The sequence below is a fragment of the Callorhinus ursinus genome, unplaced genomic scaffold, assembly GCF_003265705.2.
Source record: "Callorhinus ursinus isolate GAN/ISIS: 27379988/994484 unplaced genomic scaffold, GSC_fseal_2.0 scaffold33, whole genome shotgun sequence".
NCBI lineage: Eukaryota > Metazoa > Chordata > Mammalia > Carnivora > Otariidae > Callorhinus > Callorhinus ursinus.
The window spans coordinates 10,975,671-10,996,464 of record NW_027397095.1 but is presented as its reverse complement, the minus strand read 5'-3'; the positions used below and the strand labels follow the sequence as shown (position 1 = coordinate 10,996,464).

Genomic DNA, 20,794 nt, shown 5'->3' with positions numbered 1-20,794 from the left:
GTGCTTACAATATTTTACTCTTGAGTATGTTATATACGTCCATTACAATTCGGGGCACGTGATTTGCTTTTTCAGAGAGTAGAACATGGGTGATTTCAGCTTACCTTAATTATATCCCAAATTCTGAAATACTGGCATCCAAAGAAAGAATACATCTGAAATCGGCATAACAGTTTTCCAAGTGCTCTCACATCTATTGCCTCATTTGAGGCAATGAGTCACGAAGTGTTTTCCCTTTCAGGTAACTAAGACCCAGTCACGCCGAGTGACTTGCTCAAGGCAACACAACTAGGTAGTGGCCATTCTAGGACTAGGACCCAGTCCTCCTTCCTCCCATAGCTGGATTCCCTTTGCTAAACCATTCTGCTTCTAACCACCCATGGCCTGGTGGCCTCCAGGAACCTTGAAATCCCAACGGGATCCCATCAAATGGAAAGCAGATCCTAAGTCTGTGTCCCACTTTTTTACCAAAAAAGGCATGTGCCTCACTTCTTACACATTGCATGTGAGGTTGTATAGTCAATATCTCCTGCTTTCCCCAAAAAGAATCTTTCTGAGACAAGTATCAGGACTCGGGGTCACACAGGCCCCAGACCCTCTTTATTACCAGCCATTCCATCCAGGAAGCTATAGTCTCTACTTCTCGACTACTACAGCCTCAGTCTCTTGTTAAAGCCCCAGAGCAGTGCTTCTTAAACATCAGTGTATGTCATGAATCACGTGGGGAACTTATGAAAATGCAGGTTTAGGTTGAACAGGTCTGCGATGCTACCTGAGAGTCTCCATTTCTCACAATCTCCCAGGCCATGTTGCTGCTGCTGGTCCAGGGAGTAGTAAGATTCTAGAGAAAATGATCTCAGGGCATGTAACTTAAGGAAGGAAAGGAAAGAGGGAGGGAAGGGCAGAGGGGGAAGGACAGAAAGAGGAAGAGAGAGACAAAGAGAGGAAGAGAAAGAAAGAGAAAGCTGGGGATCGGCAAGCCTCTGGGCAGAATGTTGCAGTCCCCAAATGGAAACCCAGAAACAAGATTGCCACAACATCTGTCTCCTTGGCTTCCCTTTAGTCATCTTGGTTGATCCACTTTGTGAGGCAAAATTCAGGCTAAAAGAGGCAAAAATCACATTTAATAGACATCAATGCCAATGTGGTTAGGGCCCAGTTAGCTAGCACCTTGGCAACCATCCTAGGATGAAAAGAAAAGCTGGGGAAAGCCTCAGCAAACAAATCTGTCCTCTGAGTCTATGTGAAGTCTCCACACAAGAAGGAAAAGCCTCAGAGGATGCCAGAAAAATCCTTCCATGTGTCAGTCCAAGAGGCACACAGCAAGCTGAGCAGGAAACAGAAACCTCTCTGCTGCTCTCAGCCAGTTTGGTCACGTAATGTTGGTTAAGTGAAGGGTGAGCCCTATATCCAACCATCTTTTAATTCCCATGAAGTTCTGGAAGACCTCCTAAGGACTTATTTGTTACCTAGTTATTAGGCTTCCAGTTCTCCGAATTGGCCTCAATCTGTCACGGCCTGTGCAGGGGCACAGAGATCAAGAGGCACCCTGAGATTTTACTTTTATTGCTAATTATCAGAGCCCGCCTTAGGAGTTTGTGGTACCATTAATTCTTCAGGAAAACTGACTCCAGGGCAAATCACCTGCAAAAATATGATCCAGGTGAAACCTGGTTAATAAAGACCAACTCCTGGAAGGGTGGCCCCCAAGCATGCCTCGGCAGGTGACTGGCCGCCGAGTGTTCCAGATTCCCTGCACCCTAGAGTTGGCTCTGCTAATTGTCTTAAGAGACTCTTCCCAAATTCCCCATTGCTGTCAAGAGCTACTTCTAGCTTCTTTGGTTTCTTCAACAATATTTTTGAAATGCTTCTCATTTTCAAGACCTCAAGATGCCTGAAGTTAAGGGAAACGATTTCCATTTTTCCCCTAAGACAGTTCCGTTTTGTCTTCCCAGAAAATGTTAACTTTGTCCATGTGGCCCATTTTCAAAATGATCAATTTTCCTTCTGCAGCCCATGCATAAACATTCTTGCTGGGGAAATTGTCGGCTCAGGAGAAAAACAAGGGTTCCCTTGGTATAGAGGGAAAGGATGGAGGAGAGGGGTATGAGCTTGAAGAGGAAGCAGGAGAGTGCCCTGCGGGCTTCAGCGTCAGGGGCAAATGAATGCCCTGCCCAGGTTAATCCCTCCTACGGTGGGGGCAGCATCAGCATCCCAATCAGGCCTCTAACATCCAAGCAAAGACCCCATGGATGCCAAGCCTGGGTACCACCGTTCTGACCTCTTTCTGGTATGTGCTGCCCCTTTAAAGTCCATGTGCTATTTTCATATTGGAATAACCAAAGCTGTAGGTATTAAGAGAGACAAGCTGTCACCTTTCCAGCAATGAACGGCACATTTTCTTCTCGCAGTCAAATGGATTTCAATTGAGCAAGCCACACAGAACACTGTTTATCCTCTGTCTTAGGTAAACAGTTCCCTGCCACAGGTTCTGCAATCAGAATACAGCCTGCAGGTTAGTTGTTCTGCACATCTCTATATAAATGCTACCAAGACTTCCTAGTCTACCTGCATCCTAAGTGATCAATGCCTGGAGTTAGACTTCATGTGACATCCGTATATTCCTTAGTACAAGGCACAGTAGAGAAGGAACCTAATTTAACCGATGGCAAAGCATTTGCATCGGGAAAGAGAATTTAAATAGACTTGTTGCCTAAAGCCAGTCAAACTGGGTGCAGCCCCAGTGATGCCAGTTTGAGAAAACACTCATGGTTCTCGTCCAAGATAGACTGAGCCATAAGAAACGTCGAAATCCCTAAGAGAAAGCCTGTTCACATGGAAGTTACCCCCTTGCCTTTGCAGGTCCCGTCCCACTGGCGGCATGTGATGAGAGGAATCACCGAAAACGTGGCTGCTTCAAGGATCCTGAGCCAGATTTCACTCTCCTTGGTGTCGGGCGTGACACGAATATTGCTGATGGTGCAATGACCTTTCAATAGGAAAAACTGATGTTTTTTTCCTTCAGTGCCTTACGGAACACTCTGAGACTCGCGACAATGCAAACCATCATTGAAATCTTTTTGCTTTGCTTGAAAAAAAATTAAAATAAAACCAACAAAAAAAATGGACATGCAAGATTCCAGTATGCGAAAAAAAAATCTTATTAAAACAAAGTCAATTCAACAAAAGCCATTCTTTGATACCACTGCTCAATATACAAACACCACGTTCTTTAATATACACACGCACACACACATGCACATGCACACAGCACACACACACACGCACAAAAAAATTTTTAATTCCAGTTCAGCAAATAGGCCCATCTCAGCTAAAATAATTAATTCCTCCTGATTAAAAAAAAAAAATCTCTGACTCCCTGTGTTTGGGAAGACAGACTGGCATTTCTTCTAGGATCTGCTGACCAGATGTTTTTGGTAGTTCCTGTTGGTAGTGATGTTGTGTGCACCCTCTTTCCTTTCAACATTGCTGAAATGTGTGTATCTTTAGAATGTAAATGCGACACATAAGAAAATTCAAACACTTTGGAAAAGGGACTAAGCCTTGACTTCTCTGTGTTCTTGAAATGGTTTCATGAAAATGCTTTGATAACTTCCCACTCGGTGAAGGGATTAACAGAGCTTTCGAAATTGACTTTTGTGTGTAGCAAGGGACGGGGCACTATCAGGCAAACCTCTCGGTGCTTTCCTAAAACGGATCCCGGGGCTCTCCAAGAAGCCTGGAATTGCAGCTCACAGATCTGTTTTTCTTGCTTCAGTGTGCATTTTGAGTCAATACAGCTGAGTATTTAGCATTGAGGTGAGGGAAATGCTGCCTACACTCCCAAATGTGTTTAGAGTATCTTTCTCAGAAACAACACTGTGTCTAGCTCTGCTTTCTCCGCTAAGTATATGCCTTTCAAGTGTACACCTCGGAGACAGGACCGCGTCGCCAGGCGGGCCAGTGGGTTCAGACCACAGTTCTCAGTCCGACTTTTACTCTTGCTAGGTCTGTCTTCCCAGCTGTTGCCTGTTACTGCCCGTGGCTCTCCGTCAGACTGCATGTGTCCTTTTCTAGTTTGCAAAGACTAAAACGCATTCCCAAACCTACTGCTAAACCCAGGGCCTCAGCATCATTCCTAGGTCCTTGCTCGGAGCCGTCTCTCCACTGGCTCTCTCAGAAGAACGCTCCACTGCTCCATGGGCTATCAAGTAACTAATTGCGCACCTGCCGTTGGCATTATCAGAACAGTCAGAGGAAATAGTCTCCGCTCACTAATTACCTCCTATATAATGACGTATGCTTTCTGTAGTTCAGTAGTTCGCTCTCATCAGTGACGTGCATTGGGAAGTTTCCAGACTGTAAAAACTAGGAGCTCGAATTCATTTCCCAAGTGTGACCTTTAGATGCTTAGCCGACTCGCTGCCCATTTGCTCTTGTCTTCAGAAAAGGAAGGAAGAAGTCTCGTTCCAATGAAACGTTTCCAGAAAAGTGTAATATAAACTTTGATTCCAAAAATTGTGTCATCAGCGAATAACTCACCTGTCAAATTTTAAATGGTATTGAACAAACAAAAGAAAGCTGTTGTGTTTTTGTTCTGTTTTGTTTTCATGAACCTGTGACTTTCAACTTCTGAATGCTATGATGTCCAGAGCAGGAAGCTGACGCCGTGCAAATGTGAAATTGTATAAAACAAATCAACCGACCTACACACAAATGTTTTCAGAGGCACTGTATAAAGAGAAATGTATGTTTATTGACTCAAATCAGTTTTTCAGAGGAAACTTCACTGGGAATGAAGAGGCAGGTAAATTGGTTTGTTATTTTTTAAAAACTTGCATGTTTAAAAAAAACATTGATTGCTTCAAATCTCTGCTACTAACTTCAAGCTATGGGAGTTTGGCGGTAGTCACTTGAGGATTTTTTTTTTTCCGATTCTTTTCTTTTCGTTGTTAAAGCTGTACTTCAGTGAACAGAAAAATTGCCAAGCAAACTAATGGCCGAAAAAGCGTAAATTGCATGTGTGGGCATAAATTACGGAGCCTCATTGCCATGAGGTATTGTACAAAGTTTTAATACATTTTGTAAATAAAATTGTAAAGAAAGCATTCCGTGTCTATGCTTTGACTGTTTAAAATTTACTTGGATGCAGGTGCCAAGACGTTATTGTTCACTAATTTGCTTCCCACCAGAAGCTTTGCCAACGATGTCACAGTCACCTTGCTGGTGATTCTCATAAAGGATGACGCCACCCCCGCCCGACACTCAACTGCAACCACACACAGTCAGGCTCAGAGCCCTTGACCTAAATAGCAGTGTGCCACCCAGACCTTAGGTTAGGATTGTGGGGATCACCAACAGCGAGTTGGTGTCTACAAGCAGCAAGAAGCAGGACTTCATTGATAGGGAAAGTTTGACCTCAGGGCCTTCCGTTCCCATTCTTTGTCTCCTCCACCTTTGGGGACCCTCTCCTCAGAGGCTTTGACCCTAACCTTGGTCTCCCATCCTCCCTTCTCCAGATCTGACCTCCCAGCAAAGTGCCCAAACTAAGCATTGATGTTCTTCAATAACACTTCCAATTGCTTGCCCACATCATTACAAAGTATGTGTCCTGGTGCTCTTAGGTAATTGGCTACGGTTTATACTGCGGTCTAAATTCCTGAGAGTAACTTCACGTTCCATTGGAAAAGAAACTTCATTCCACCCAGGGTCACTGATCTAGAGTGCAGAGAGAAGTAATGAACTCAGGACTGTACTGATTTTACGACGGTTCTGCAAGAGAAATGAAAGGCCGCAGATCTAGTCTGATTTGTAGATTCTGAATATGGAATACGGTTTTATCCAATACATATGGCAAGTGTTTATGTAGAGGCCAGTTTTATATTCTGATCCCCATAGGAAACAGGGGATAATGATAGGAGGGAAGGAAGGGATCATTTGCTGCTGAGCCAGGAAAGAAGAAAAGGGCAGCTGAGATGCTAGAGTGACAACGGAAGGAAGCTATCGGGGGTTGTGGAGTTTGGAACAGGGAGCACGAGGCCTTGGAGACAGAAAACTCAGAGTGGGAAAGGAAAGCTCTCAGAAGATTCTCAAGTGTAGGCTGATGTAAACACACTGAGGTTAATTTGGTCGGGAGGCCTCCCATCTTCACTGTCCTCGGAAATGGCAACGGGCTGGCCAACCATCATGCTTTATGACCCTTCAGTTGCTTTCCTCGTCTTCGGTTGGGACACCCACAGCAGTCTCACCGGCAGAGAATTGAGTCCCTAGGGAGCAGATTCAGTGACCAGATTGGAGTAGTGGTTCCCTGGGGGGGGGTGGCTGATAAAAATCAGTTCAAGTACCAAATGATGCCCCCCAGATCTTTTGAAATAATAGATTTCTATTTTAACGGGAACTTTCAATTGCTTACGCCGAAGGAAAAGCCACTCTTAGGTGCTATGGCAGAGGATGATAGAGTGCAATTTGGGTTCAGGTGGGGTTTAGGTTTTTGTTTTTTGTTTTTCTCCCCCTTGGTGGGAGGGAGAAGTGAAAGGAATACGAGTAGTCTTTCTCAGATCACACTGCAGGTAGCTATATCTCTTGCTTACACATCAGGTCAGACTTGCCAACCAGGTCTGCAAAACGGTCCTGAGCTTCAAATCCTACATGCCCCCTGCCCACGCACCAAAGGAAAATGCCCCTTGGTCCCTGCATTGGTTTCCTTGCCTGTCAAGATTCATATCCAATCGCATCATAAAATCTTCCAATGGGAAAGGCAAATATACTCAAGGAAACCTTGGTAGGCTCAGGCAAGAACTGTAAATCATCTGCCTGATATTGGGTGGGGAGAGAGGGTTGACTGTGACTTGGGGAGATGAACCTAGAGGAGGAGAACACATTGAGAAGCAAGAAGCAGAACCATTATTCCTCAGAATGTAGAGTCCTGCGGGACGCCTGGGTGGCTCAGTTGGTGAAGTGTCTGCCTTCGGCTCAGGTCATGATCTCAGGGTCCTGGGATCGAGTCCCTTGTCGGGCTCCCTGCTCAGTGGGGAGTCTGTTTCTCCCTCTGTCCCTCACCCCACTCATGCTCTCATGCTCTCTCTGCCATTATAGGGTGGAAGCAACCACAGATAATATGTAAATAAATAAATAAAATCATTAAAAAAAATGCAGACTCCGGGAAGCAGAAGATAGAGTTACATGCTGTCTCAAGAAGGGCCACGAGCCAGTTATATCACCAAAACCTCCTATCAATCAGAGCCAGCTAGTCAGCTGCTCCAGGCCCTACCCCTCCCCTCTTATCCTCACCCCGTTGGACTGGGCTTTGGGGCACCAGTTTATTACCAGATCATTTGGCAGAGAGGACACTCAGCAGCAATATATCTGCATTCAGTTGTGGGCACACACAGAACGTGGCATCCCAACAGGAAGGCTCTTTTGAGTCTGGGGCCACTGGAGAGACTGACGGTTTCACCCCCATCACTCTGGACTTAGAAGAGAGTGAAAAGCGGCATGGAGAATTAATGAAACTTGCCTCTAGAACTGAAAGCCAAAGAATGAGGTGCTAGGAGATGTCCCGCACATCTAAGACTAGGAGTCATAGACAAGACATTCATATTCAGTGAAGACGCAGGGCACACTTTTGGGCTTTCTCAAAAGGCTTCCTGGGAGGCCTTTTGTCACTGTTGTCAGGAGAGGATGGAGGGAGGTATTATGGAGGGTCTGTCATTGTCCCAAAACTACCGCCACTTCCTTAGCATCCTCAAAACCGAGGGTTCACAAACTCATTTGAACAGGCAAGCTGCCCAAGCTCTTTGACAGGCATTGTCCTTGTAACGTCACAGATGATGCAGGAGCAAACTTGGCTCCTGCCCTCAGGGGGCCTGCAGGCTTGGTGGCAAGGTAGACAATGAATCTACATGCATTCATGCCCAGCACTTAGCTCAGAAAAAGAACTATAAGGAGCCTAACATGAAGACTTTCCTCCTGCCTCTTCCTTCAGATGTGTGCTTCCTAATACAGTCAGGTGGAACTTTTGTGCCTCCAAAGCTGTGAGCCTCTTCAACTGAAGGGTCACACCTGGCCCTTGTAGGCCCCTAGCTGCTGAGAACCTCAGAATGATCACTTTCCTGCCACCCTCGAAGCAGGAGATATTTGCTTATTTATTGACTCACAATGCCCTTGCTATACAAGTATAAAAGAACCAAGGTGCCTGGGTGGCTCAGTCAGTTAAGAATCCGACTCTTGATTTTGGCTCAGGTCATCTCAGGGTCTTGAAATCCGAGGCCCGCCTTGGAGTCCACACTCAGCACAGAGTCTACTTAAGATTCTCTCCCTCTCCCTCGGCCCCTCTCCCCACTCACACACACACTCTCTCTTGCTCGCTCACTCTCAAAAAAATAAATAATAAATAAAAAGTAAATACAAGTATAAAAGAAGCTGCAATGTCAGCCTAAGAAATAATCCTCTCCCCGTGCCAGCAGATTTGGCAAAATTGGCCTTTCAGTGGTTTCACTGAGTTTCAATTCTGTAGCAAAATGGCTGATTTAAATTCTTCCTAATAAATAGTCACGAAGCCTACACAAGTCAAAGCTCTGGCAACAGCTCGCAAGAACCTTGAATGTAGGCTGATGGAGGAAACAGTTTTACAAATATTTCCAGACAACATTGCCATCTTCCCCCATGAGAGTGCTAATTTTCTTGAAAGACTGGAAACCCACTCTCAACCTGGTAATGACTTTTAAGGCCTACATTTTCCCCACTTACAATAGAGCTTTGGAAAAGCTTGTTACTCCCCATCTCTTATTCCTCAGCAATTGTACTATGGCTTCTACCCCACCACTCCAGAAGAACTGCTCTTGACAAGGTCATCAGTAAACTGCAAATCCCACTTTATAGCAATGGATGGCAAACTTTGGCCCACAGGCTAAATGTGGCCCACTGCCTGTTTTTGTTAATAAAGTTTTATTGAAACACAGCCATCCCATTCATTTACATATTATCTGTGGCTGCTTTCACCCTACAATTGCAGAATTGAGTACTTGCAACAGTATTGCCCACAAAGTCTAACATATTTACTAACTTGCTCTTTACATAAAAAGCTTGCTAACCCCTACTTTGCCCTACTTGATAGTCATTATCTTATTTGGCCTCTTTCCAGAATTTGATGCTATTAACCTGTCCCACCTTGAAAATTTCTATTCCTTTGACTTCTGTAACAGCACTCTCTCCCGGTCTTCCTCCTACCCTGTTGCTGCTAATTTCTCTCCTGCTTCCTGGTCTCCTTTTCTATCTCTTAATGTCAGTGTTCTCCTGAGTTCCACCATGTTTCTTCCTCTCTTCTCCCCTTGCACACTCTCTCTGGGTATCTATCTGGGAAACTATCCCATAGTTTCCATTTCCACCCGTATTATGCTGTCTCTCAAGTCCCCATTTCCATCTCAAAAAAAAAGAGTCTCCATCCTGACTTAAAACCCCATTGATAAAGAGTAAAGAAAAATATAGGAATAAATCTAATAAACTTTAGAACTGGTAGATGTGACGATCTGAGAAAAATGGGCTTGCACTCAGAAGCAGAATTCACAGTACAATGACAATAAAAAAACAAATAGGTCAGTTTAACATCAACCTGTAGAGCTATAAGATGCAGTGGAAAGTAAGTGTATGATTCTTCTCATCTTTTGGATCTCAGAATTATAATATGATTTGCACTCACATGGAAGAAAATCAACTAGAGTTGTCACCAGTGAAGGAATGTGCAGATTCCAGACAAGCTACACAAATCACATTTGGAAGCATAATATAAAAAGATGGTTCTCATAACGCTCGGGGAGATATGAGGAGGAGCCTGCATGGAACCAAACAAAGAACAAGGAAAGAATGGATAGGGGGGTTGCATCCAGTCTCTATAAAGCCAAGCATGTGTATTTGTGTAAGCGTTCTGAGTAATCTAAGCAGCCCACTCTTTAGCTCTCCTTCCTTACTCTTGCCACTGCCGCAGAGGGTTGGGCCATGCAGAGAGGACAGTAGGACAGGGTGTTAATCACCACCATAAACCCAAGCACCCAATCCAGAAACTGAATCCCGGTTATCAACCTTGTGAGCTACCTACCCCATTTTTACCCTCAGTCAAGTCTTAACTCTGAAATCTGAAAACTCCTTCTGTGAATCCCTATCTTAGTTTGAGCTTGTAACACTTTCCATATGACCTAATTCAATAGCCTCAACTGTTCCTCTTGTTTGCAGTTTTTGTTCCCCCAATTCACCCTCCACACTACAGCCAGAATGATTCTTTGGATCTTGTCACTCTTCATTGCCCTGTGGCATAAGGGTAAATCCCTTAGTGTTGTGAGATAGAGCCCCATGTCGGGCTCCACACTGGGTGTGCAGTCTGCCTGAGATTCTCTCTCTCCTTCTCCCTCTTCCCCTCCTGCTGTGCACTCTCTCTCTCTCTCTCAAATGAATAAACAAAATCTCTTTTAAAAAAAGAGTAAATCCCAGGGCACCTGGGTGGCTCAGTCAGTTAGGCGGCTGCCTTCGGCTCAGGTCATGATCCCAGGGTCCTGGGATCAAGCCCCGCATAGGGCTCCCTGCTCTGCAGGAAGCCTGCTTCTCCCTCTCCCACTCCCCCTGCTTGTGTTCCCTCTCTCGCTGTGTCTCTGTCAAATAAACAAAATCTTTAAAAAAAATAAAAAAAGAGTAAATCCCTTAGTTTACCATAAAAGACATTTCATAACCTGCCTCTTGCCCATTTCTTCAGCTTCGTTGTTCACCACCTCTTCACCTCCATTCTCTACTGCACTAAGACCTTGTCATATTCAACTACAGAAAATTCCTGGCTCTGCCATGTCTTCCTGCCATGTCTTTTCATGCTTCCGTGGTTTTGCATATGCTTCTCCACCTACCTGGAATTCCCTTCCCCTCACCTTTATGCCTGACTAACTCATAGTTTGTAAGACCAAATTGGCATCATTTCTTCTGGGAAAACTTCCTGACTGTCCTCTCCCCCCAGGATGGAGTTAGAGACTTTCTCTCTATTCCATCCTGGTAGTGCTTGCCTTTTTCATAGCACTATAACGTTATATCATCTTCCCTACTAGATCATTGGCCGAGACCATGGGCAGAGTCTCTCTTAGTCATTTCCACAAATGAAACAGAATTGTACATGTCTGATGAACAAATGAATGAAATGGGGGAGTGGAAAAATAACCCAGAGGCATAACTTAGGAAGCAGTGTTGAGGACAGAGAAGAGGTGCCACCTCATACTGTACAAAATGAAAATGAAAAAACTCACAAACTTTGTGTCCAAAGAAGTCTACCTTCCACATAATTAGTCATAAAAGGCAGTTTTCCACAGCCCGCCATCTTCTCAATGTCTCTCTTCTCCCAAAAGAAGGCCCACCTCATCACCAACTATCCAGGCAGCCAAGCCCTCAACTTCCTCTGGATGCGGAGTATCTCCTGCACTAGGCACCATCACCACCCCTATGGGTGGCCTCCCTGGCCAATGCCCCAAGCTGCTACACTCTATCAAGGTCATGCATTCAGTCATGGGACACTCAGATGTGCAAATGTAATCTCCTTTGTGAGACTTACCCACTGGATGGATGGTGGGAGGGCCACATAAATTTTAGTCGGAACAGATAAATTTAGTTCATATACAGTGGTATTAGGCTCAGTCCATGTGGGAGACATAGTTATGCACCTCTCATACTCCCCTTTAAGAAATAACTTACTGCCCAGCTGCAAGCTGTGTAGGCACCTGATAGCCTCCAGCTGTTAGGCTCTCCAGACTCCACCTCAGGTTTTGAACAGAGATCACACTCTTGTTGGGGCAGCCTGCAGCCAGTGACTGAGCAAGATGGTTATAAAATCACATTCTCTCGGGGTAACCCCCAGCTAATGACTAAGCAAAGCAATGGAACCTAACCATGTCCACGCAGTACAGGACTTCTATAATGAGCAATCTTGGCTCCAGAAAGCCCCCTTGGGCTGGCAGAGACTTTATCAGGTCCACACCACAGTCTGATGCCCCCCCTGCTCAATTTTTGCTCCTTTGTCCTTATTCCTTCACAGGTGTTACTCCCTAATTTACTTTTGCATTCCTAACCCATCAACACCTGCTTCTCTGAGAGTCTGACCCATGAGATTTGGTACCAGAAGTGGTCCCAAGAAAGCAGGCCGTAGATGGGGTTTGGGGACTGGATCCCTCACCACTACGGTAGTAATGAGGACCCTATTCCCAGTGGGAAGTTGTGCACAGACAACCCCTGGCAGGAGAGGTCAGTCCAATTGTTAAAGCTTTCACCTGTGGTGTTTTGGAAGAAGGGGCCAGTGGAAAAGAGGCACTAGCTGGTGGAATGACTCAAGCATTTGAAATGTATGGGAGAATTATAAATATAAAGAAAATGGGATCTGATGCTTTCTGAATAGTTACATTGATGCACTAAAAACAGATAAGAAAAAGCTGAGTGCAAATAACAAAAACTAAATGTGAGGGGCACATGGGTGGTTCAGTCAGTTGATTTCGACTCAGGTCATGATCTTGGGGTCCTGGGATCAAGCCCATATCAGGCTCCACACTAAGTGGGGAGTCTGCTTGAGGACTCTCTCCCTCTGCCCCCCCTTCTCTCTCTCTCTTTCTCGCTCTCAAATAAATCTTTTGTAAACACTAAATGTGAGAACCCAACAGTCTCTTTATTTTTTTTATTATGTTCAATTAGCCACTGTATAGTACAATCTCTTTAGCTTACACATACTCTCATTTCATGCAATGGTGAGCATAAAAAGGTGAAGATCAAACCCAGGATTTGACCATTAGAGTAGCTGAATTGCAAGGATAGTTGAATGCTCAACTGAGGCAAGTATGTTATGCCAAAGTCAGGGTCCTTGGTTGGGAAAACCCAGCACCCTGACACACGGGGTGGGGACATCTAAGTGAATGCTCCTGACGGTTTTGACTCCCCAGTCTTCTCTGAAACTTCTGAGCCCACGCCTCCCAAATAAGAGCTAGTACTTCTTCTGTATAAGGAGACAATACAGAGGTCTTTCCCGCACAAAACAACAGGACTGTGAGCAGCACAACCCTCCCCAAAACAAGCTAAACGTGACAGGGGAGGAAAAGGACTATACCCCGAAGGAACTAGAAGATCTAGCCAGCATGCGCTGGCAGGAGTTAAGGGAATACCGGCGGGACTAGATTCTGCAGGTGATTAATTGAGAAGTGTTTTAAGTTAAGACTGGATAAGGGAGAGTTTGTGGGTTTGGAGGCACTTTCTTGGGATACAGGACTTAACACCCTAGCAGGGCTCCCAGAAGTTGGTGTAAACTCGCTGTTTAGCAGTGGCTCCTCTGCAAGACTAGAGAAAAGCAATGACCCACAGTGAGTGGTACTGAAATTCCTGAGTTATTGTGGCAGATAGCAGAGGAAGGACTTAAAAGGCTGAGGGACATGGACGTACTGGAGTGGATATATCATATGAAGCCAGAGGACCCACTGGAGGAACATAGTCCTCACGTGAGGGCTAAGGGAACACAGCATTCACCAAGGCCATGAGGAATGCTGGCGAGCGGGACAGCAGCATCACCAAGAAGTTCAGTGATAGCTCTCCCTGCAGGCCAGGGCAGATGATAATGGAGGTTGTCCCTGAATTTGTTGAAAGAAATGGAAATGATAAGCAATCCTCTCTACCTGCCAGCAATAGAGTCCAGGTGATAGAGTTGAGCCACCAGCAGCCAGGGGTTTGTAATTATTGGAACAGCAGACAAGACTAGAGTGGCAACCAAGCGGGCCTAATCTATAGGGAGTTAAAGAGATGATTAATAAAACAAAGCATCCCTAGATGCAAGTAGATAGGCAAACAGGGTATTGCTTAACATATATGATAAACTAAAGAGAGTAAGAATACATAATCCAAAATTTGAGGTTAGTCTTCCCAATTAAAAAAAAATCATGATTTCTAGTCAAGTTTCCAGATCTAAGCTAATTTTCAGTTCCAGAACCCACTGACGGGAGATATGGCACCCAGGGACAGAATCCTGCAACACCATTACTTCCTCCAGTCCTCACCAAAGGGACCCACAGTCATTTACTTGGGTAAGTTTACTGTATATGCTGTACATTTACTGTATGCTGTGGAAAGAGAAATACCCAGACATTTCAAGGACTGTTAGACCGAGGGTCTGAGTTGACATTGACACTTGGAGACATGAAACATCATCATGTCCCCTTGTTAGAGTGGGGTCACATGGGCGTCAGGTAATAAATGGAGTTCTGGCCAAAGCCTCTCTGTGGATCCCCTGGGTCTGCCAACTCACCTGATGGTTATTTTCATGATACCTGAATATGTAGTTGGGATTGACGTATTTGGCCGTTGGAGTAATCCCTCTATTGAGTCCTTGGCTATAGTGGAGAAAGCCAAATAGAAGTTTCTGAAGCTGCCTCCCTCCCCCCCCCCCGTAACTAAATAAGATGGTACATCAAAAGTTATATCACATCCTGAGGGGGATGGTGGAAATCACTGTCACTTGTAAAAATTTAAACAACACAAGGGTGGCACTTCCTATAATATCCTGCTTAATTACAAAATTGAATCCCTTAATTAACTAGATGGATCCTGGAGAATGACTGTAGACTACCACAGACTCAACCAAGACATAGCCCCCTGGCTTCAGGTACATGACATGCAACTAGCTATCGATCTGGTCAATGCCTTCCTTCCTATATCGATCAGGAAAGAGGACAGAAAACAGGGAGCATTCATATGAAAAAGAAAACAAACACATGTGCAATTTTGCCTCAGGGCTATGTTAATCCTCATACCCTCTGTAATAATGGAGTCCAGAGAGATATGGGCCATTTGGACATTCCGCAGGACATGATCACATTGATCTCTTACATCGATCGACATCATCACGTTGATCCAGAAGAATAAGCCTCAGGTGTCCAGCATGAGGATGGCTTTGGTAAGATACATGCTCCAGAGGGTGAGGAAAAAAGTGCTTTAAAGATTTAGGGACCTAATAATTCAGTACAGTGATTAGGAGGTCTAATATCAGGGGCACGCGGGAATATCCTCTCCCAAGAGACAAATTGTTGAATCTTGTAAACTCTACTCTAAAGAAGTAAACACAATGCCTGATAGGTCTGTTTGGGTTCTGGAGGCAATGCATTCCATACACAGGAATACTGCTCTGGCCCATGTAATGGGTGAAACAAAAGCCTTACCCATTTTGAGCAGGGTCTACAGCAAGAAAGGACCCCACAGTAGATTTAAGCCATGGAGCAAGCAACCAGGCTACCTGGGCCATACCACCTGGCAGACCTTGTGTTGTTGGAGGTTTTGGTGTTGAAAAAAAAAAATGCAGTGTTGAATTTATTAAAGAGATGTGAGACAATCACAATGCAGGCCTCTAGAGTTCTAGGACAAAGCAATGCCAGAGGACGTACACACCTTTTGGAAAATAGCTCCTGGCAAGCTATAGGCCATGAGAGAAATAGAATGCTTGACCATGGAAGAGTGACCATGCATCTAGAAATGCCCATTATGTGCTGGGTCCCCACCAAGTCTTAACATCAAGGAGGCCTAGAAGCAATCCACGGTAACATGGAAATGGCACATCCAGGGCCTAGCACAAGCTGAACCAGTAGACCCTGGCAAGCTTCATGAGAAGGTAGCCCCAACTCTCATGTTACCTACCACAGCTATACCAGCACCCTTCCTTCATCTCACACTGATGACCATCCTGAAGGGTTCACCTACAACAAACTGAAGGAAAAAGAAAAACTCTGAATTTGGTTTACAGATGGGTTATCTTGATATACAATGCAAGCCAAAAACAGAAAGTGACTACATTACAGCTTCACTCAGGGGTAACCTTGAAAGAAAGCCTAGAGGGGAAAAATACCCAATGGACAAAACTACAGGATGTGTACCTAATCATCTACATTGTGTGGGAGGAGTCACGCTCCAGGATAGAATGAATCCTGATAGGCAGTGGTGAATGGCTGGGTCAGGGCCTTGGAAGGAGGAAAATGGGAAAATCAGGAAGAAAATAAAAACAGATTCTGGAATAGAGGTACGTAGATTGGCATATGGGAGCAGGCATGAATGGTGAAGATTTTTGTATCAAATGTTAACATCCATCAGAAGGGATCTACCATGGAAGAGCTACTAGACATCAAGTAAACAAAATGATGCTAACCACCCTTCTTCATCAACTACCCAAACACTGGCAAAATGTGCTCCTGAAAGGCACAGCATAGTGGGAGGAACTAGGGCAATGTACGGGCCCAAAAGTACGGATGCACTCTCACTCACTTAGGGTGATTTATTTGGCTGTTACGCCTATAAATGTGTAAATGGCCAGTAACAGTAACCAAAGCTGAAGCCCTGGTATGGTAGCATCCCCCAAGGAGACCAATCAGTCACTTGGTAGTAAGTTTACTGCAGTCACCGCATCTATCCTGGAAGGGCCAGCAGTTCATTTGCACAGGGATAGATATCTATTTTGGGTATGGGTTTGTTTTTCCTACCTGCAGAACCTCAAGCAGAACCACTATCCAGGTACTTACGGAATGCATGACCCCCAAGTGTGAAATTCAACAAGGGAGACCACCTTTACGACAAAGGAGATACGGGAGTAGGCCCGTGACCGGGGGATCCATCGGTCATGTCACATAGCACAACATCCAGAAGCAACTGGCCTCTCAGAACACTAGAATGCAGGAAAGAAAGGTTGTCCAGGAAGCAGACATTGAGATTTATTGGGGAGTGACACCTATGCAGGAGAAGGAAGGAAGCAGGTCTGGGGTAGGAGAGGCAATCAGACTTGGTGCAGACATGAAAAAGATTCTGGCAGCCCAATGGGGGATTTCTGGAGGAAAGAGTCTCATTGGAGGCGTCTCATGCTAGACAGAAGTGGTGGGGTTCTGGTACCACTGCCTCAGTCAGTCATTGGCCAGAGGTTGCTCCAAGCAGAGCATGACCTTGGCTCAAAAGCTGAGGCCAACCTTGAAGGTGCTAACAGCTGGTGGCTGCCAAGTAATTACTCTCCTTGCAGCTGGGCAGCAAACACTTTCTTGAAGAGGGATCTGAGCGACACATCTGCTGGGTCTGCCACAGTCTGTCCTTGTATTGTGTTGATCTGCTTCTCCACACATGTTCAGGGAAAAGCCCCTCCAGGGCTCCTGTGGCCCTTACAACAGGGACACTGGTAGTATAAAGTGCAGCCTCCCAACTGCAGTTCAACTTGGTCTTGGGCTGTAACTGTACTCATTGCCTTTCTCTTCCACTATCCATTCTAAATTCCCCTCAGCTATCACCTTGGCAGGTTTTGGTGGTTCATCTGATAGTCTGAGCCAAACCCTCATTCCTGAAAGATCAGAGCCCCCAGTAAACCATACCCTTCTCAGAGTGGGGTTGCTGCACATGCTGCTCACTCAGTTTTACAACAGCCTAGGGGACTATCAGGGGGCACCCAGATGAGTCATCCAAGTTCCACACATATTCCTCTCTATTCTCATTGTGGAACATTATTCCTATCTCTTGCCAAAGAGGGCAAATTATACCTGATAGGCTGGTGAGTCCTGTTCTTGGCTGCTGGTCATTGGACACAAGGAGCACAAAGGGTCCAAGTGCCAGTTGTAACTTATAGGTCAATGGGATCTTTATTGTGTCCCCTGGGGAGAATGTATCCCCTTTACACTGTGAAGCAGAGAGTTGTAGAGACAGGAAACACAAAATCCTCCAGCAGGTCACTGGGAGTGACGGCTAGTGGGGCCATTCCTGTTTCTACTCCTTGGTTCCTGAACCCTCTATTTTTCCTATAAGGGACACAGCACCATATAGAAGTCTCCGATTTAATTCGTTCTTTCTGAGTGCCATCTCTGAAATTGTACCTTTGGGAAAGAGACTTGACAATATGATAAATCAACCATGCCTTGGTGTGAGAGTCATATTTACTATTACATCATCACAAGCCTGTGATGCAGGTTCTCTTACTTTCTCCACTTTACAAATGAGGAAACTGAGGCACAGACAGGTTAAGAAACTTGCTAACCCCAAATTGTAAATGGAATGATATTTTAATTGGGCCATCCTGCAGAGGCAATATTCAAACCAAAGGAATGAGTGTCTAATAGTAAAATTTCAAGCCTGCTGATTGGCTAATTTCTAGAGGCAGTGGAGTCAAAAACATCCCACTCATAATTTTTTTAACATTTTTTCCAAAAGGAATTGCCATTCCAGGATTTTCCAAAGTCTTGATTAGAAACTCTCGCCTTGACAAATATTCTGGTGAGATGCAAGGCTCCTCTGAAATGCTTCACATCATGAGTGTCATGCCATGAGTCTTCCCTTGTCCATTACTCCTGGCCTATACCTGACCCTCAGTAGGGACCATGCCTTAATGCTGATCATTTCATTGTGGAAACAGAGCCCTAAAACCATCTGAGAGAAAAAGTTCGCAAGTTTAATGTGGCTTTCCCCTATTTTATTTTCTCTGGTGGGATTTATTTACAGGCATAAATATGAAAAATACATAACACATATGATGATTTACAATTATTAAAATTAAATAAGAGAAAATCTTTGGCATTCACATTCATTTTCTTATTTGGAAGAGACATCCCATTCTACTGATTGCAATATAAATAAGTTTGGAATAATGATTGTGATATTCCATTAAACTAATGGATTCAATCTCATTAGTCATTTTTATGGATAAAATTTAAAATACTGTATTAATTCCAAACAGAAAACATTTGCAGTTTGTTCCAGGAAAACAGATTACTACATGTAATGTCAACAGTCATTACTTCCTGGTATTATTTACCTGATCCCAATTTCCTAGCTAATACCACCGAGTGTGTAATGAATAATGTACAGTGTGAAATATACACTGTGCAAAACACATCACATATAGTAGGTATTGGGATGCGCATTGCCTAATAAGATAATTTGTATTTCTTCCCTGCCTCCCACTCACTCCCTTCCCACTATTTCTGATCTAACATATACCTAGAAGAAACATTTGGCAGGGAAGGGACAGGATGTTCAAAGTGAGCAAACTGTTTATGATTATTTATTTATTATTGAGATATAAAATGAACACGCATAATCACTACCCAGATCAAGATACGGAAAGTTTTCAGCACCCCAGAATGCTTCTCCATGCCTCCTCCCCATCTATACCCAGAAGGCAACCACTATTCTGATTTGTATCACTATAGATGAGTTTCAAAGTGAGTAACTTCTTAAAAATGCAGAATCAGTCTTTTAAAAAAGGGCAGGGGGCTCCTGGGTGGCTCAGTCGGTTAAGTGTCTGCTTTCAGCTCAGGTCATGATCCCAGGGTCCTGGGATTGAGCCCCATATCTGCACTGGGCTCCTTGCCCAGCGGAGAGTCTGCTTCTCCCTCTGCCTGCCGCTCCCCCTGCTTGTGCTCTCTCTCTCTCTCTCATTCTGACAAATAAATTAAAAAATATATATCTTTAAGAAAATCACAAGGAAGAGAAAATACATTTACAGGCCTGTGCTGTATTTATTGGAAAACATTCACATAGAAATGGACCAGCGCAGTCAAACACATATTGTTCCAGGGACTACTGTAGTTCAAAATTATCCAAACTTCTGGCCTTGCTTCTTACTTTAGGGTCTTTAAGGCAGTTCCTTTGCTTATTTATATCCGGGCCTACCCTCACCCCTCATTCTGCCTCCCTCCTCCCACCCACCCCTTCACTAAGTGGTGCATTGGAGCCTGCATGCAGGGGCTTTTGAGAGCTAACTGTACGCCCCCCTTCCCAACTCCACAGTCAATGTTCAATTGGCAGTTTTCCAATTAGCCATGGTAGGAGTATTGACACCACAGAAATAGGCAAATGTGGCAGATCAGGGCCTTCCAGCCTCCCAGCCCCCCTACCCCCAGGATAAACGTGAAACATTTATCACCACCACCACCACCACACAGACACACACACACACACGACATTTAAAACATGTCAGATTGCCTCAAAGAGCTTCGGAGATTAAAAATGCTATCCAGTCACACAGAATAGAATCAACCACAGAAATCCGAGTGGGAGCAAGTTCCAACTCAGCCAGTTTTTTCACATCCACAACAGCCTGCTGTTGGTCATGGTTTGGATTTGCAACAATCACGATTTTGTTCTTTGCCCCCTCCCCCTTAATTTAAATGCATGGCAATTTTTTTAATTGAGGTACACTGTTGCTAACCTTGCTTGAAAATTTTTGTAATAGCCTTAGAGATACAATAGCATATTGCAGAAATAGTTGAAAATTCACTGTCTGGGACAGGATTTCAGTAATTCAGGTCTGTACTATAATCTCCATCTGTTTTATATGGCTTCGTGCATATAATGTTCTGTCACCACACCAGACAATAAGTTCATGGGGTCAAGAGTAGTGTCCTCTTCCTGGAAATTCTTCATAGTGCCTAGCACAGTGTTAGGGTTTGGGCAGATGCCAGGTAACGATGCATGAACGTCACTTTTCCCTCCCCTTTTTCCTTTTCCATCCCATCCCCCTAATCAGTTCCCTACACTTCCTACCCCACCCAGTGACACAAAACAAACTCTCCCATTATTCACAAGAGCCAAAATATGGAATCAATACAAATGTCCATCAACAGATGAATGGATAAAGAAAATGTGGTATATACGTATCATGGAATATTACTCAGCCTATAAAGAAGCAAATCCAATCATTTGTGGCAACATGGATGAACCTTGAGGACATTCTGCTAAGTGAAATAAGCCAGTCTCAGGAGGACATATACTGTATGACTCCATTTAT

At 44.5% G+C, this 20,794-nt stretch overlaps 1 protein-coding gene and 1 long non-coding RNA gene across 6 annotated transcripts in view; one reads left to right on the top strand and one right to left on the bottom strand.

The window, feature by feature from the left end:
- The window catches only part of GRIA3 (glutamate ionotropic receptor AMPA type subunit 3), a 280,967-nt gene extending 275,866 nt beyond the window's left edge, over positions 1–5,101 (top strand). For all 5 annotated transcript variants that reach the window (XM_073879199.1, XM_073879198.1, XM_073879197.1 and 2 more), the window contains one exon: positions 2,863–5,101. The gene's annotated coding sequence lies outside the window, so the exon portion shown is untranslated. The remainder of the gene's footprint in view (positions 1–2,862) is intronic.
- LOC141370373 (uncharacterized) overlaps positions 1–20,794 on the bottom strand; it is a 213,686-nt gene that overhangs the window by 135,094 nt on the left and 57,798 nt on the right. The window lies entirely within an intron of this gene.